This window comes from Squalius cephalus, assembly GCF_949319135.1.
Source record: "Squalius cephalus genome assembly, chromosome: 19".
NCBI classification, from domain to species: Eukaryota; Metazoa; Chordata; class Actinopteri; order Cypriniformes; family Leuciscidae; genus Squalius; species Squalius cephalus.
In genome coordinates, this window is record NC_137140.1 from 22,909,224 (window position 1) to 22,921,539 (window position 12,316).

General features: G+C 38.4%; 1 protein-coding gene across 1 annotated transcript in view; it reads right to left on the reverse strand.

The window, feature by feature from the left end:
- Positions 1-12,316, reverse strand: part of LOC307146748 (oxoeicosanoid receptor 1-like) — a 424,896-nt gene that overhangs the window by 27,730 nt on the left and 384,850 nt on the right. The window lies entirely within an intron of this gene.

A 12,316-nucleotide genomic window follows, 5' to 3' on the forward strand; every position in this document is an offset into this window, starting at 1 on the left:
TTGACTAGTTTGACAAGAAAATGATTGTGACATATCAGAAGTAATTCAATCTTGCATGTCTAACTGTGTGTGTAATTTTGATTTTGGTTGTGTCCATTGGTGGACTTTCATGTTTGCTTCTAGTAATGGCATGTCAGCCATACACCTGCTCCAGACCAAGGGACCTCATGGTGGATTTATATCAGGCTGCTTTTGATGCTTTATTGGGCTGCAGACCTGCCCAGATGGGCCTTGTAAAGAGCCCAACAAACCCGCACACCTCCTGCCTGGTCGATCTCCATAAACCCCCAAATGAGATTCACAACATAGACAGCGGGAATGAGGGGAAAATAAACCCAGAATGCAGACCACAAAGGCCTTGACTGTCCACCCCCACCCCAGACCGGACAGCAGGAGATGGGACAGGAGGCAAGAGAAAGCGAGCTGTAAATACCCGCATGTCTGTCTCCATGACAGCCTGTGGGACATTCAAGGACGATCCCATGAGGGTTCATTGCCAAGGCCTGGTGCACATTGGCATTGTGGACTGCTAGTGTGCCCACTCCAATTTGAGCCTTAGAGTGAGTACAATTTTAATCAGTTGAGTGGCTGTCTTTTAGTTGTTTTTGAGTGAAGCTTTTTTTTTTTTTTAAGTTGGACATGGACTAAATATTTAAGCATATGTAAGTACAAAAATGAAAATCTGTCATCATTTACTCATCCATGCACGTCACACCAAACCTGTATGATTTACTTTCTTCTGTTGAACACAAAAGGTATTTTGATGAATGATTAAAGGACTGAAGCTTTCAACCATAAAAGTATAGCTATCATAAATATGACTCATAATATGCTACATTTGAAGACTTCCGAAGTCATGCTATAATTTGTTAATTGTTATCAATGATAATCTAGTCTGATATGGGAATTCACAAACACTACATCTCCTATGAATTCTCATGAATGGTGGGAAGGATGATAAGACTTTCAGCGAATACTGACTTTTGGTCTGTTCTTCACATAAAGCTTATGGAGGCCAGAAGACTTGATCTGCATCCAAAATTGCACACTGTCTGAGTAGGTACTACATTTGCTGAAGAACTTATTTTGTGAGTGTATTTATAGTATGAATTTGTGTAGTATAAATGAAATCTGGACACACTGCATCCGCCATGTTGCCATCGACATGTGAATTACGGCATCAATTGTGTCGCTTCACTGCCATCCTCTCTCGTTGCCTCATGCGATAGTAAAGTGTTCATCAGATGTGCACTTCAGAATCTCGCCGGAAGTTGTAGGTCATCAGGCTATCACTTACTGTTTTATAAAAACTATAAATTCGGACATCCTCTTTTAACATGCTGTTTTTCACCCATAGTAGGGAAGTAGGCATATTCGGACACAGGGTTGGAAAACAGTCATATGGACCACTTTTATGATTTTTCTTGTGCTTTTTTGTCATTTTATCGTAATTTCCCCTCCCGTGTTCCATAGAAGAAAGAATGTCATACTGGTTTGGAACAACATGAGGGTCATGATGACATAATGTTCATATTTAGATGTATCTAGACAATGTGTCCAAAAAAAACCCTGCACATTATAGCTTTTGCATCCCACTATATCCCAGGCAGGGAGAATGGACATGGAGATCCGCGACCTGCGATCTTAATTCCGTCAGGGAGCGCATTCACTGGAAATGTTAATGACAGTTTTGTCATGCAGTTCATTACTGCACCCATGACTCTTCTAGGCCCTCGCTCAGACGGACAGAAAAGAGAGGGAAGGCCTTTAAGCTTGAAAGAGGGAAGGAAAAAAGAAACCTTTTTGAGACCAAGCACAAAAGACACAGGGAGATGCTGAATGTGGTGGCTGCCAAGCGCTGGGAATTCATGATTGGGTTTTCTTCCTCCTCATTGGCAGTAGTTCCTGCTTGAAAAGAAGGTCGAGGGGGTAAGTTTGCTTGAAGCGACAGATTGCAGATGTCTGTATTGGAGTCTTTGAAAGTGTGCCCCCCTCCTCTCCTCCACCCCCAGGAGAAAAGCTCCATACAGTACTGTTCTTTACTCACTCTATCACAAGAGCGCAGGAGGACCAGACACTTTTCTAAAAGAGTTACCCTTGAAAATCCCCAGAGCTGAACACAACATAGGATTTTAACCCTATCTTAGTATGCTGACAGGGCCATAAGCACCATAGAGATCGAGAGGGACACGTTCCCAATACTCAGAATAGCGATAGACCGATATGGCTTTTTTCTGTGGTTTACTTTTGGTCCCCCGATCCAAAATATGTGGTTTACTCCTTGTCTGCTGAGATAATATACATTACATTTATTTGTATTTTGCTATAAACAAACATTACATTGAAACCACAAACTAGTCTACTCAGCCCTCTTGTTCTGCGTGCTTCTGAGCGGTTCTCGAGTCCGTGTGTATGGCACATGTCAAGTGTTGACAGTGTAACCCAGATAGAGGGTTGAGAACGCAGATCCCAGTTAACCTTTCCCCTACTTTCACACACACTACATAACCCATGTTGGCATGACAGATTAAATGCTAGAAAGATAAAATGACTAATCTAAAAATGTGTAATTTTTGCACAACTAGTGGCACCAAACAGAACTGCAGTTTGTTTGTTTGAAACTTGTGGGGAAAAAACAACAACAACAATACACTATTTTAGCAATTCTGTTTGGTTGCGCAAATTTCATTTTATTAAAACAGATCTGACATTTTCACGTCACATGAAAACTGACTTGGAAACATTTTACCATTGCTTTCTTTTCAAATACATATATGTGTAGATTTTATTGTTTTACTATTTGCCTTTTTACTTTTACTTTTTAATTTTACAATATGAATAACCATCATAAAAAAATTACAGACTATTACATGTTTAAAACTAATCTAAAGAATGAAATAGAATAATATTTTTTTTTTATGTGAAAATTATTTATTTAGCCCACAGGGACATACTTGAAGAAACACTTTTTTACATTTTTTTATCAGTTCTCCTGTGCTTAAATCTCTTCATGGAGGTGTGTCAAATAAGTTGTGTGAGGGATGATGTGGTGGCGTTCTACTGCAAAGCCCCTGGGGCTGGTGGCCTGAAGTGGTTCACCACAGTAATTTCACAGCCCCTGAAATTACGCAGGCAAGGTGAGTAATGGCAGCTTCCTGCAGAAGTCCAGATGGTAAGGCACCTCTTGGAAGGGAACGGTATTGTTCCACTACATCAATTTAGAGCTGAAGGAGCCTCTGCCACACTGCCCCAAGGGTCACGAAACGCAAATATTTTCATCAAACTGCAACAACAGATCTCAATGGGGTTTACACTTCCTCTCCATTCATCAGTGGTGAGTCTGCAGACCAGGTTCTGATGGCATGGCTTCTGATTAGTGGTTTACTGGATGATTCTTTTATGCCGTATCATCACTCTGACCACAAGGGTCTTTGCTTCTGCATGTGCCATGTGTTGCAAACAATAATCATGGTCATTTAGTCTGTGGGTTGACATCTCATTTTATCCCACTGAAGAGCGACAAGAGACACCGGTGCAGAGAGATAAAGAAAGAATATCAGAACAAGTGTGGACAGACACACAGGGCCTTAGATGTAAAAATAGAACAAGAAATGTACACAAGCTGAGGGCATGCAAGGTCATGAAACGACACCCCAAACATAAGTCACTCGCAGTAAACTTGTGTCTCACTTCCTTCTGTCCACAAGTGCTAGAAATTCTATCTATCTATCTATCTATCTATCTCTATAAAAAAGTTGATGCCTTATAAAATGATGCCTTATAATGATGCCTTGTTTAACTTATAAAAAAAGTTTAAAATTGCGTAACTTGTTCTTAATGTTGATGACTTAATACAATGTAAAAACTTATGTTGTCATAACTTGATCTATTTTCTTTTTACAGTGTATAGTGTTCTGTCCATTCTGACGTTCCATTTTTTTTATCTGTTCATAATTCCTATAAATCTTCAACAAACAAACAAACGTTTTTTTCAGATTTTTCAAACAAAGCTTTGTCAACACAACATATATTTTTTTTTTGTCCTGACACACTTTGCTCTTCTAATTTAAAATTAAAGTCACATGAAATTCTAAATCAATTTACTTTAATTCTAATTCCAAACATTCAAATTTGATTTACAATTCTGCATCCTGTACCTCTTTTAAATTAAACCCAGCATGGAAAGTTTTGCTACCATATCAAAGCTTGAAATAAACCTAAGGCTTGATCTATGAGGAAGATCTTTGTTGACATTATACCAGGATTAAATCCACCAATAAGCATTGTAGTGTTGTTCCTTGCAAGAGAATATTACAGTAACACTGTATGACCTTTATAGTCAAAACTGTTATTTTTGCTCAGTATATATATATATATATAATTTTTTTTTTTTTTTTTGTATACCTTCTTTTAGGCTGTTTTTACTCTTGGTCTGAACCCAAGTTTGATTCTACGCTCCTCCCCCCATGCAGGCATTGCAAGAGTTGTGAAGTATGTGAGCTGCTCTGTCATTTATTTGGAGACAAACAGCAATGAGAAATTAATCAGACTTTAATCGATCTGATGGGGAGAATGCAGAGATGCGGATTACATTTGTTGTTCACCAGACTGCATTCATACCAACTGTGAACTGTTTCAGAGTTTATATGAACCATGCTTCAGACAGCCTTTTCAAACGGTCTCAGGTGTGGTTCATGGCACGCAGCCAATGCTGAGAACCATCTGCACATCAATCAAACAAACTGAACTCTGACGTCAAAGAGACTCGGGTTCGTACTAAAAACTCTGGTGTAAAAGTGGTGTATAGTGCGAGAGGGATTAAATGATCAGAAAAATTGAAGAGAAAAGGTGACCTTTCAGAACTGATGTTACCATGGTATTTTTCCATTACCTTATAAAAAAAGCCCCAAGCCAAAAATTGTTTGAATTGCTTAGACATCCTCACATTTTGTCTGGTAATGACCTGTCGTGAATTTTGAAACATACGCAAACGAAAGACAAGCACGTGGACTCAGATGTCTGGACAGAATTGTTCACAGAATTACAGCCACAATTGAGCTGTTGACCTGCAAAGGTTTACAGTTCCATTATCTCATGGTCAACCATTAATCATGGGTGTACAGAGGGGTATAACGTTACAAGGGTTAAACTACCTGGCATACCTGAAAAACCAACACTCTGTCTTGCAACGCAAGTCTTTTAAAAACACTTAAATGTCACAGGTAAGACATGCGCTTGACTGTAATTCATGCTAATCTTTGTCCAGTTCTAGTGCACTAATTCCCTGAGTGCAGTAATTCACGTACCACAGCTGTTTCGCCATTTTATGGTCCTGCAATGACGGCAGAGCAAAAGCTTGTCAGTCTAGCCTCACAGTGCTTATCAGGTGAGGGAGATATTATGAGACGGGCCTGTAAAAACAAGTGAAGCGGCAGCAAAACACCACCCAGAATCCAGACATCACTGTCGATGCAGCGTGGCTATTCAAATTTGCTTCATTTCCAGATAAAATTAGGTATATTGCAAATTAATTAAAGAGTTAGACATTCTCACTGGTGCTGCTCACTGTTTTGAGTAAGCAAGAAGCACTATACATTTTTTTTGTCTAGAAATCTTGAACATTTCCACTCTATTTCAAATAATGTTCTGTCTTTATTAGCATTCCGTGATGGGAAAGATGATGGTGGTGATGACCATTCTATACCAAAATGTTTACAATGTCAACTCATTAGTCCTAATATGGCAACTTTTATAGCTAGATTTATGTAACCTAAATACACACAATTAAATATTAGTTGTACACTTTGTGCATGATTTGCAAATGAGAAACAATAAACACTGAAAATAATCATGCCTATATGGATGCCTAGAGTCAGTATTTGACTGTCAAGCAAGTATTTTCACCTTGTCAGTTACCTGAAGAAAAATAATAATTAGTAATGTCTGAGTCCAACCAAAGCTGCAACTTTAGCTCTGCTTCAAAACTTTTGTTTTCATCGTAAACAATACTAACTTATTTTGAAACTTTATTAGGCCCAAAATTGTTTGTTGTGAAAGAAATAATAATGTAAAAATTAAATTTGTGTTCATATTATTTTCATTACGTTTTGTACATGGATAAAACAATGAAATATACATCTAATTATTATAGTGCCTATAGATTCTGATTTCTCTACATGCATTGTATACGCTTCCACACAGCCAGCTTATGTAGTGTCAGTTCTTTCAAGTTCTCTCCTCGAAGTTGTAAAGACCTTGCGGTTTAGCCTATAAACACTTCAACGTGTTTTCATTTCTTTGTCATTACATCAGATGTGTGGTTTGAGACACATCCAGTTCAGAGCAAGACTCCCCAAAAGCAAATATAAAGCCTCAGTCTAGTAGATTTATTCAAAGTAAAGACAGGTGAGGTGTTTAGCTTTAGTTAACTGTAGATTAGACTCATCTTTCCATCTCTTCTCCTTCAGGGGTGAGGTGCTGTGTGTGCACATGTCCTACCTGCTGCTCAGGTGAGCTGTCTGACTGACTACAGCCTGGAAGCCCTGAGGGGGTTTGCTAATGTAAATTCAAAACATGTTATTTAGTGAAGGCAGAACTGTTCAAACACATTGACTCAAGTACAGTGCGAACCCAGTAACTTACATTGTTACAAAACACTGTTCTTTGGAATTTTCTATTCATCAAAGAAAAATGTATCACAGTTTCCACAAAAAATGTAAGTAGCACAAATATTTTCAACACTAATAATAGGAATTTTTTCTTGAGCACCAAAATGCTGTTAATGTAAAGCATATTAGAATGATGAATCATGTGACACTGAAGACTGGAACAATGGCTGCTGAAAATTCAGTCAAATTTGCCAACACAGGAATAAATAACATTTTTAAATATATATTAAAACAGTTATTTTAAAGTGCAATTATATTTCACAATATAGTACAAATAAATGTAGCTATGGTGAGCAAAAGAGACTTACTTTCCCCAAAAGTTTGAATGGTAGTTTATAGATGAGCCAAAACATTATGACCACCTACCTAATATGCTGTTGGTCCTCCGTGTGCTGCCAAAACAGCCGAGGCATGGACTCTACAACACCCCTGAAGGTGTCCTGTGGTATCTGTTACCAAAATGTTGGCAGCAGATCCTTCAAGTCCTGTAGGTTGCTAGGTGGTGCCACCGTGGATCAAAACTTGTTGGTCCAGCAGATGCTCAGCTGGAATAATATCTTGGGAACTTGGAGGCCAGGGCAGCACCTTGAACTTTAAACATGTTCCCACCTCGGAACACCATTGTCCTGAAGGGGTGTACCTGGTCTGCAACAATGCTTAGGTAGATGGCATGTGTCAAAATTACGTTCACATGAACGACTGGACCCAGGGTCTCCCAGCAGAACATTGCCCAGAGTATCACACTCCCTATACTGGCTTATCGTCGTCCCATAGTGCTGGTTTATTCACTTCCGTCGACGTGATGTAAAAGAAAACAGAACTCATCGGACCAGGCGACCTTCTTCCACTCCTCTAAGGTCCAGTTCCAACGCTTGCATGGCCTTTGTAACCGCTTTCGACGATGGATATAGGGGTCATCACAGGCACTCTGATTGGTCTGCGGCTACGCTTACAATGTGTGTTGTGACACATTCCTCCAAGAAATTTTGTGTGACTTGTGCCACAGTAGACCTTCTGTTGGTTTGGACCAAATGGGATAGCCTTTGTTGCCCTCTTGCATTAATGAGACTTGGGTGCCCAACACCGGTTTGTGGTTTGTCTCTCCTTGGATCACTGTTGGTAAATTTTCACCACTGCTGACCGAGAGCAACCCACAAGCATTGTCGTTTCAGAGAGACCCAGACCCCTTATCAAAGTCACTCAGATCTTTCTTTCTGCCCATTTCTCCTGCATCCAACACATTGACTACGAGAACTGACTGTTTGCTTTCCATCTCTACTCAGACTGTTAGGAGATGATCAACAATATTCACTTCACCCATGACTGGTCATAATGTTTTGGCTCATCATATATTATACGCAACCAAACCTTCCTCTTTATTATGGGATAAATGTGGGAACTGTTGAGCTGGCTAGCAGTACAGAGGAACCTCAAATGGTAAACTTTATATTAAATCTTAAAAGTTTACATAAATCAAAGCATCTATAAATTAGTTATTGCCTAGAAGTGATTTTTTTTTAAGGATAGTCTTATCTCTTTGACTTTATCTTTTACATGCAATCGACTCAGAGAGCTGTAAATGTGTTTTATCCTGCTCTCCTCGAGGACCAAAGTCCCAGATTGTGAGTCAGACAGGAAATTGTTTATATGCACTGATATTCGCTCTGAGCTCAATCGTCCTCTAGCCGTCTCATGCCTGTCTGTTGATTTGTGAGGGCCAAGTCACAGTGCGATGACTGTGTGGTGTTAGGTTTCTTTCCAGTCCCTGGAGTATGCGAAAAATGAAGCGCATATGCAGCACAAGTCCAGAAGAACATCCAAACAGCCTGAGTTGTGTAAACATGAAACACAGAAAGGATGGAAGAAGTATCTGAATGAAGCCTGAATGTGGATTCAAATAAACATCTGTGGAGTGGTCCAGACTCAGTGTCTTTGGCTCTCTCCCTGATGGTTTTTACCACTGAACTGTTGCAAAAGGCTGCGGCCAGAACTGTGGCCTTCAGATGGTGACTGTTCCTTATTGTTCAAGAGTTGAGAAAGAGTATGTCTATACTCTTTCAATAACATTTTCATGTGTGTGAATTATCTGTTGACAGATGCCTGGCTGTACAAGTGAGGATCATTCAGAAGAGCGAGGTATGTACGGAACATCTTCTGAAATTCAGAATATGTCCATCACTCATGTCTACAGATGCCTAGAGTGACTGTCAAGCAAGTATTTTCACCTTGTCAGATACCTGAAAAATAATAATTAGTAATGTCTGAGTCCAACCAAAGCTGCCAACAACTTTAGCTGTGTTTCAAATTTTAGCGAGCACCTAATACAAAATATACAATATACGTGAAACAAATGATTGATACTAACAGAGGAAACATGAGGGGAACAACATGATTCTTATAAAAAACATTAATATACATTGCACAAACACATTTTGGGTAAAACAGTAAGTTTTAAAACTCCCCTATATATATATATATATATATATATATTGATGAATTCTTAAAAATACATTGTAAAAATGGCCAAGAAATATATTCTATCTTTTATATATTTATATATATTTATATGGTAATTTAATATATATTGTATTGCTCCAAAATATATTAAAATGTGTTTTGTATTGTATTTTGGCATTTAAAGTTGTACATTTGAAAAATATATTTCCTTAAATTGCACTGTTTACATCTTTCATGTATTTAAAATTAATTTAGCCAGAATAAACAGATTATTGTTTTGCCTTACGACCTTGTCTTCCATCTTGGATGGTTTTTACACGGAGCTTTCGTAGTGCATTCTGGGATTGCCTACATGTCAACATGAAAACTACATGTTGCCTACCTTTTGGAAGGCACATTTGTGCCAATAATGTATTCAAATGCATGTTCAACAACAAAAGCAGTTACTCGTTCATTAAACACAAATTTGGATTTTTGATTGTATATATTTTCACAAATATGTTTCTTTTTGGTGTTTGTCTGCAAACTACACATCCAGGCATCTTTCTTTACTCCACAGAAGTAGGTAGGTAATGATTACATGTGAACATCCCATTTCCAGTCAGGAGAAACAGAAAGGCTATTCTCTCTCATCAGCCTTGCGCTCAAGGTCAGTTTCGTGTACGCTTCATACTGACGTCAGTGTAGACTCTAACACAGCAAACTGTATGTTAATGTGAGTGTGCTTGACCTATTTAGCAGCCAGGATATCAGGAGGATCAGAAAAGGTGACTTACTCCTGTATGAGTCAACATCATAAAACTCGGGCAGGAGGCTGGGGAGCTCCATTAAAGATAAGTAAATTCAAACTGACGTAGTGAAAAAAAAGCATCTGGCAAAACACCAATCAAGTGAGCAGGGCTCTAAATCAAGCTTTGTCTAACAGTGAGATTTATTAAATTACTTAATATAAGTCGGTCCATTATGGGAGTTAATTTCCACCTCAGAGTATGTAAAAGAAAAATTATATTTAAGTTAAAATGAGAAATAGTCAAATTGTGACAGTCACTACTGTGAGATATAGTCACAAATTATGAAAAATTGCAGTTGTGAAATATGAAGTTACATTTGGAGATATGTCACATTGTCATACATGAAGAAATAGTCACAATTTTGAGAAACAAAGTCATAATTGTGAGATATAAACACACAATTCTGAAATCGTAGTTGTTTTTGGTAACACTTTATTTTAGTGTCCTTGTTACATATGTTACATGTACTTACCATTGTAATATTATGCATAATTACATGCAACTAACCCTCAACTGAATCCTAATCCTACCCTAACCCTATAGTAAGTACATGTAGTTGCTTAATATTACTCAGTACTTAAATATATAATTACACTGTAACAATGACACCTTAAAATAAAGTGTAACCTTGTTTTTCCATTTTTAATTTTTTTTTTTTTTTTTTTTTTAGGTGGAAACAGGCTTCCATAGCAGGCAAACATCACCACGTGAATTCTGTGGAGTGAACAGGTTGTGCCATTGTTCTGTGCTGTAGTATTTTGATTCAGATCCCAGACGGGCCTCTCATTTCCTTTAGTTTAGACCCCTACTGAGTGCGTTGCTCTTTATGGGGTCTTTGAATTCATTGTTTTGCACTGAGGGTACTGCGTGACACGGCAGATTCATCATTCTCGACGGTTTATTTCTGTGTCCCTGATTCTATTATGCCAGTGAATCCATCCACTGTAGAGATTTCCTGTCCCCTTGAGTCCATATGGTGGAGTTTGTGTCAATCCAAGCATCACTATTGCTCCACTGGAATCTAGCCCATCTTAGAGGAAACTAAATCAAGGAGGGCGATATCAGGCCAGTAAACTCTTAGCCCGCCACACCCCTCAGAATTTGTGTTTATGGATGTGATGTGCTCTAACTTTTCTTATGACTCACTGAACTATATTGTGTTGGCTTTCCCCTGGTTGCTCTCAGATAACGCTTAAGACAATACGGCTACCGCAGTGGCAGAACACATGGGGTTATGAGTATAGGACTGTTTGCACAAGGAAGGAAGTGTTCACTTAGTGCTTTTTAGACTCCAGCACTTGAGGAAGAGGAGGAGGAGGGTGGGACTTCCTTGCCTTGTGCATGGAGGCACTGAAACTAGCACCAAGCACACATTTCTGACAACAAAACAGGAAAGGCACAGACCAGTTGGTTTGTTTGTCACAGGTGCTCAGTTGCTGAAGATAAGCCTGAGCCAAAGTGGAGCCTGTCCTCTATCCTTCAATGCAACAACCCTGTTCCTCAAAATATAAAAGTTAGTGGTCTTGTATTAAAAACAGCGTGTGTGTGTGTGTGTGTGTGTGTGTGTGTGTGTGTGTGTGTGTGTGTGTGTGTGTGTGTGTGTGTGTGTGTGTGTGTGTGTGTGTGTGTGTGTGTGTGTGTGTGTGTGTGTGTGTGTGTGTGTGTGTGTGTGTGTGTGTGTGTGTGTATATATATATATATTTACATATATATATATATATATATATATATATTTACACATATATATATATATATATATATATTTACATATACACACATTTTATTTACATATATATATATATATATAATGAATATAGAGAACTATATAATAAACCTCAATAAATTATTATAATAAAAATAAAATCTTTTTATCTTTTGTATCTTTTATTCTAACTCAAAAGTTTGACAGAATGTATGTATTCATATCTGATAAATGACTCTGTGCCTCAAGCCTACTCCATATAAATCACAAAAGAGGGGTAGTGGAAAATATCCAAGAGGAATAGCTCTGCTCCCAAGAGTCCCTAATCAGCGAACAGAGTGGTTTCCTGCTTTTGTGAGATGTGGTTCATTAATGGCTGACAACCTTTCTTTTACACATGCACACTGACACGCAAAAGACCCCCACTACTCTCACACACAAGCACATTGGATCCAGACATAAATGTTCGCATATAAGCTAACGCAATCATTTGAACGTTTATCAACTTTATCATACATATGCTTGTGAGAGGCCATACATTACGCACCCTCTAACTTAAACAGCTTTGACTAACAAGTTCTTAGGATGTAAATATTTGTAGAGCGCCTTATCTTCACGAGCAGACCCTTAACACTGATACACATGTCTGCATGTGTTTTCCTAATTCCATTTCTTTCCAGCACAGAGAAGTTCATACA